Consider the following 6,000-nt stretch of genomic DNA (forward strand, 5'->3'; position numbering starts at 1 on the left):
ACGGCAAGGAGGCCAAGGAGGGATCGGAGGCCGCAACTGCTCGCCAACGTCACCGATGCTTTCACGTTAGTCTCCGAAAGTGGCCTACCCTTGGAGCCTTCGTGGGTTGCCAAAGGGTACAACATGCAACTAGGGTGCATCCACTACAAGAAAAGTTCTGATAGACAACGTCTCAAAATCGTCCGCTAAGGGGTATTTTTCGTCGCCTATGGGCCTAACCCGACGATATGGGTTCTGTTGTCGAAGCTGCGTCAGGCAAAGTCCTACGACGATTTTTTCGGTCCGTCGCGCTTGGGCGCCCTTCCGCCACGGAAAATCGGACCGTTGCCCAAGTGTTTCCGGGAGCCCGTTGACTGCTGACGTCATGCAAACTGACACGTGGCGGACGCCGTTAACTGGCAGTTAACGGCGTTAACCGGCTGAAACCCCGTGGTAGATGGTAGGCCCACACGAGGCCTGCCACGTCTTAAGCGGGCCGGCCCATTAAGTTTGCGGGCCGGGCCAGCTGACTTAGTTTGACCGGTCAACTATATAGCTGGGCTGGTCCATTAGTTACGTGGGTCGGGCCTAACCTCTAAGGTTGACTGGTCAAAACATTAATGGGCCGGCCCACTAAGCATGTGGGTCGGGCCGAATGCACTCGTTTGACCGGTCAACGGGCAAAAGGGCCGGCCCACAAGACATGTGGGACCCACTTTCCTGTTATCGGGCCGGCCCATTTAACAAGTGGGGTCCACCTTAAAGCAAGTGGGCCGGCCCAAGAAGTTATTGGGCCGGCCCAATTAGCATGTGGGTCCCACTTTCCTGCTATCGGGCCGGCCCATTTAGTACGTGGGGTCCACATTAGATCAAATGGGCTGGCCCAACAAGAAAGTGGGCCGGGCCAAAAACACAGGTGGGTCCCACTTTCCTGTTAAAGGGCCGGCCCATTTAGTATGTGGGGTCCACCATATAGCAAGTGGGCGGCCCAACAAGATAGTGGGCGGGCCAAAAACACAGGTGGGTCCCACTTTCCGGTTAAAGGGCCGGCCCATTTAGTATGTGGGGTCCACCATATAGCAAGTGGGCCGGCCCAACAAGATAGTGGGCCGGGCCAAAAGCACAGGTGGGTCCCACTTTCCTGTTAATGGGCCGGCCCATTTAGTATGTGGGGTCCACCATATACGTAAGTGGGCCGTCCCAACTACGATAGTGGGCCGGGCCAAAAACACTGGTGGGTCCCACATTCCTGTTAAAGGGCCGACCCATTTAGTATGTGGGGTTCAGCATAACGTAATTGGGCCGGCCCAACAAGATAGTGGGCCGGGCCAAAAACACAGGTGGGTCCCACTTTCCTCTTAAAGGGCCGGCCCAGTTAGTAAGTGGGGTCCACCATAGAAGCAATTGGGCTGGCCCGACACGCTAGTGGGCCATAGCTGGGGCCCACTGTGCCCGGTAGTGGGTGGGGTCCACCTTAAAGCAAGTGGGCCGGCCCAATTAGAGTGTGGGGTCCACAGTAAATCAAGTGGGCTGGCCCAATAAGTAAGTGGGCCAGCCCATTTAGTTGCTGCTTATATGCCGGCATAATAGGCGCTTTAGGATTTTGCGGGCCGGCACATATGTGATTTCGCTTAATTGGGCCGTTTAAGGGATGGGAATTCGTGATTTAGATACTGAGAATATTTACGCAGCAATTGATTTATGTCGGATAGCCTCACTTACCACAAGCACCAAAGAAAAAATGCGCGAAAGAACTATAAAAACTAACTAAATATTACATCAGTCGCAAGGCTTTGAAAAAATATTACGGAACCCGGAGAAATTGAATGGTAATTAAACCTAGCAATACAATGAAGCGATTCGGCAATCTTTTAAGTTGTCCATGCAGCACCTATATCCGAAACAAAGACATTACAAGTTAAGACAAACAACAATGGAAAGGCAAAGACACTACAATATTGTTTGCCAAAGAATTTGGAACTCATCATTTCGTCGTTATAAGAAGATCATTGTAATGCGCACAATAAGCAAACAAAGAGTGCATGCCGCATACCAACAGCCAATATAACAGAGCATGTTAGAATGAAACAGCAGACTTACTACTGTCGAGTCCCATGCAAACCAACATGTTCGGGGAGTACAAAATTGGCATGAACAACATAGTAGCGAGGCTATAAATTTTGTAACAACGATCGAGCAAGATGAAGTTATGATGGCTACATCTACGGAAGCGAGGAATGTAAACCAAAAATAGAAGTTACGATGGCAAAAGCTAAAGAGGAGGGAATGTGAACCAACATGTGCCAAGTGCAATTACTTCATTTTGGCCGTGAACTAAATAATACTCCTGAACTTATAGTGAAGGGGATGCAAATCAAGATGTTTCGGGATATAAACTTGTAATGAGCAACACATAGAGGATAGTTAATGCTGGAGCTTAGGATGGACCGGATACGTAATATAGTGGGATCACTCGTGAACTTGTATAAGAGGGAATGCAAACCAATATGTTCAGCATTCCATATGTGAGCGTCATGCCAAGTCGGAGAAACAAGTCAATAATGCAGCTTTTGAAGAACAAGATGGCACGCAAAATTATTATCTAGTAGTATGACAAGTTTATTTGTACTACGATGCTAGATAGCGAGTGATAGCATGCCAAACTAAGTCCTTACTTTGTTAGCTTACAATGAACTAGATACAAAACAATGGCATCACCTGTAGTACAGGGAATGCAAGCCAACATGTTCATGGAGTAAAAAATTGGCACAAACAACATAGTAGCAGGCCATAATTTTTGTAACAACGACCGAGCAAGATAAAGTTATGATGGCTAGATCTACAGAGCAGGGAATGTAAACCAAATATAGAAGTTACGATGCCAAAAGCTATAGAGCAGGGAATGCGAACCAACATGTGCAATTACTTAAAATTGGCCATGAACTAAATAATAGCAGGATGTTACTATAATACCTATAATTTTTGTAACAACGGCCGAGCAAGATAGAAGTTATGATGGCTACATCTACGGAGCAGGGAATGCAAACCAAAATGTTCAATCGCTTAAAGTTAGCAATGAACTAGAAAATAGCAAGGTGTTACGGTCATAGCTAGGAATGAACTAAAAGAGCTTCAGACAAACAAGCATCTGAACCCAGAACATGGCGCTAAAACAAGGGACTTACATTAGGAGAAGCACTCGTGGGAGTCACAAGCAGATCTTCCCGGGGTTGATAGATCCGGTGATGAAGTACGCTACATGTGCTACTTGGGGTTGGAGAGACGGCCATTACACTTCATGGTTACTCATCTCATCCGCAAAAACGTAACGGTGCGTCGTTAGCACAAACAAGTTCCCCCAAGATTAAACAAGAACTTGCGGGCAAGCAATAGAAAAGCGACGAGTAGAAGAGTTTAGATCATGCACGGCGCCGGTGAAGCAGATCCGGTTCATGCACAGCGGTGTCGGTGAGCAAGATCCGATGCGGTGGACGACGGATCCGGCGAAGCGGCTCCGGTGGGGTGGACGATACCGCAGCTGAAGCGACTGCGGTAGACTGCTGGATGAGCATATGGTTTCGAGGTTCGGCGGGGATGATCCGGTCCGGTTGATGACGGCGTCGATGAAGCGGCTCCGGCGAGGCAGCCGGATGACGAGGATCGCGAGGGCTCGGGTAGGCCGGGGAAGTCCGGCGGGGATGTTCCGGTGCGGTGGTCGTGGAGGTGGGAGAGAGGGACTTGGGAAGTTCCGGTGGGTGGTCTGAGGGAAATGAATTTTTTTTGGGAGGGTTTCCGGGCTAGGGAGGTGGTGATCCAAAAAATGACGGGCATACCCCCCACCAACCGACTTTGCTGCCATCTCCACAGGGGTAGAATGGGAATTTGGAAGCGTGTGAAATTTTTGTATTTTGTGGGCGGGAAGTTTTGCCGCTATGAGATTTTGAATTTGGCTACCGTCCAAGTATAATGATAAAAAATTGTGAGACCGTACTAGTACCTCTGTTCAAGGCCGAGTGCAAAATCAAATCATCATCACATTAAATACCGGTCACTACCATGATCATGATCTATCTCTGAAATTAGCGTATCCGCTAGATCTTGCAAAGTATAATGATAAAAAGAATTGTGAGACCGTACTAGTACTTCTCTTCTAGGCCGAGTGCAACAGCAAATCATCATCACGTTGAAAATTTGTTACCATGATCATGATCTATCTCTAAAATTGGCGCATCCACTATATCTTGCAAAGTATAATGATAAAGAATTTGTGAGACGGTACTTCTGTTCAAGCCCGAGTGCAACATCAAATCATCATCACATTGAAAATTTGTTACCATGATCATGATCTATCTCTGAATTTGGCGCATCCGCTAAATCTTGCAAAGTATAATGATATAGAAATTGTAAGACAGTAGTAGTACTTCTGTTCAAGGTCGAGTGCAACATCAAATCATCATCACGTTGAAAATTTGTAACCATGATCCTCTGAAAATGGGCGCATCCGCTAAAACTTGCAAAGTATAATGATACAAAATTGTGAGACCGTACTAGTACTTATGTTCAAGGTCGAGTGCAACATCAAATCATCATTACATTGAATATTGTGTTACCATGATCATGATCTATCTCTGAATTTGGCGCATCCGCTAAATCTCGCAAAGTATAATGATAAAAAAATTGTGAGACTGTACTAGTACTTATGTTCAAGGCCGAGTGCAGGATCAAATCATCATCACGTTGAAATTTGTTACAACGATCATGCCATATCTCTAAAATTGGCGCATCCGCTAAATCTTCCACATGGCGCATCTCGGTGCGGAGCAACAGGTCGGTGATATCAAGGTTGAGGCGTCGGTAGCGTCATCGGGCTCTCTTCTCTTGATAGATCTTCTACATAGCGCGGCGCACCGCCTGCCGAGAAGAAGTCACATGTGAGACCGAGGTGGAGACGTCGCCGGCATCCTCGAGGCGCGGCCGCCCTTCTACGAGCCAGCGTCGACTCAAGGTATGAATCCATGCGTTGTCGCGCCCTTATGCCGATGAAGTGGGGTGCCTTAGATTTATTGTTCTTCTCTGACAATTATTTCGAGCTGAACATGTGTGCTCTTTCTCTGAATATATTGCTTGAAAAGCTAACCAAGTTACTTAAATTCACTTTGTTCTTAATCTTGCGTGCTAATTTTGTTATTTTTGCTGACGGTGGTGCGCGCAATGAGATTTATTTGTGGGTGTGTTGAGCTATTAGGCCTAAGTCGAAATCCTCAGCTAAACGAGGCCTCAGCTTAACACATAAAAAAGGTGTTCAATCTCGCCCACAATGTCCTCTTCTTTCCTCTTCCTTTATTGGAACTTGTTTTGCAAACTCGCCAGTCTTATACCTTAATAAATGGGCAAACTGAGCACGTTGTAGCTAATCCTTTTATTAATTAAGCAGCTATATTAGTCAATAAGATTGCCTTAGAGCAAGTACAATAAGGTCTAGTCAGCTGGCTGCAAGGATTAAAATAATATATTTGTGTCTAGTTGGAGGAGAGAGAAGAGGAGAGAGAATGTGAGTGGGCTCTTATGCAAGAGCTAGCTCTAGCACGTGCTCCTAGGCAAGGTGTGTGAATGAAAGGTGGGCCATCCATTGAAAAAGTAGTACTGTACATTCTTATAGCCAACTATTGGAGTTGCTCTTATGTTTTTCCTCAGTTTTCCCCAAGCCCTTATTTGTAACCCGCAGAAGGAGCTCAGACGGGAGGTTTCCCGTTTAGTTGACCGTTCGGTGCTGACGTGTGGGGCTGCGTCGTGTGGGGTCGCGTCGCGTGGGGCTAGTAGAAAGGGACCGCGTGGGACAGGACGTGACCGCGTTTGGTTGTACGTGAGCAGGAGCTGGGTTCTGTCTCTCTCGGCGCAAATTGGCATTTTTAAGAGCACCTTTTCCCCTTCTCTCTTTGTCTTTTTTCACCAAATTAGTATCAAATCTAGAGAAGCTTGCATTTCTGTCTTTCTTCAATAATTATTTGTGCCTTTTGGCCC

The sequence above is a fragment of the Lolium rigidum genome, chromosome 5 (assembly GCF_022539505.1).
Source record: "Lolium rigidum isolate FL_2022 chromosome 5, APGP_CSIRO_Lrig_0.1, whole genome shotgun sequence".
NCBI lineage: Eukaryota > Viridiplantae > Streptophyta > Magnoliopsida > Poales > Poaceae > Lolium > Lolium rigidum.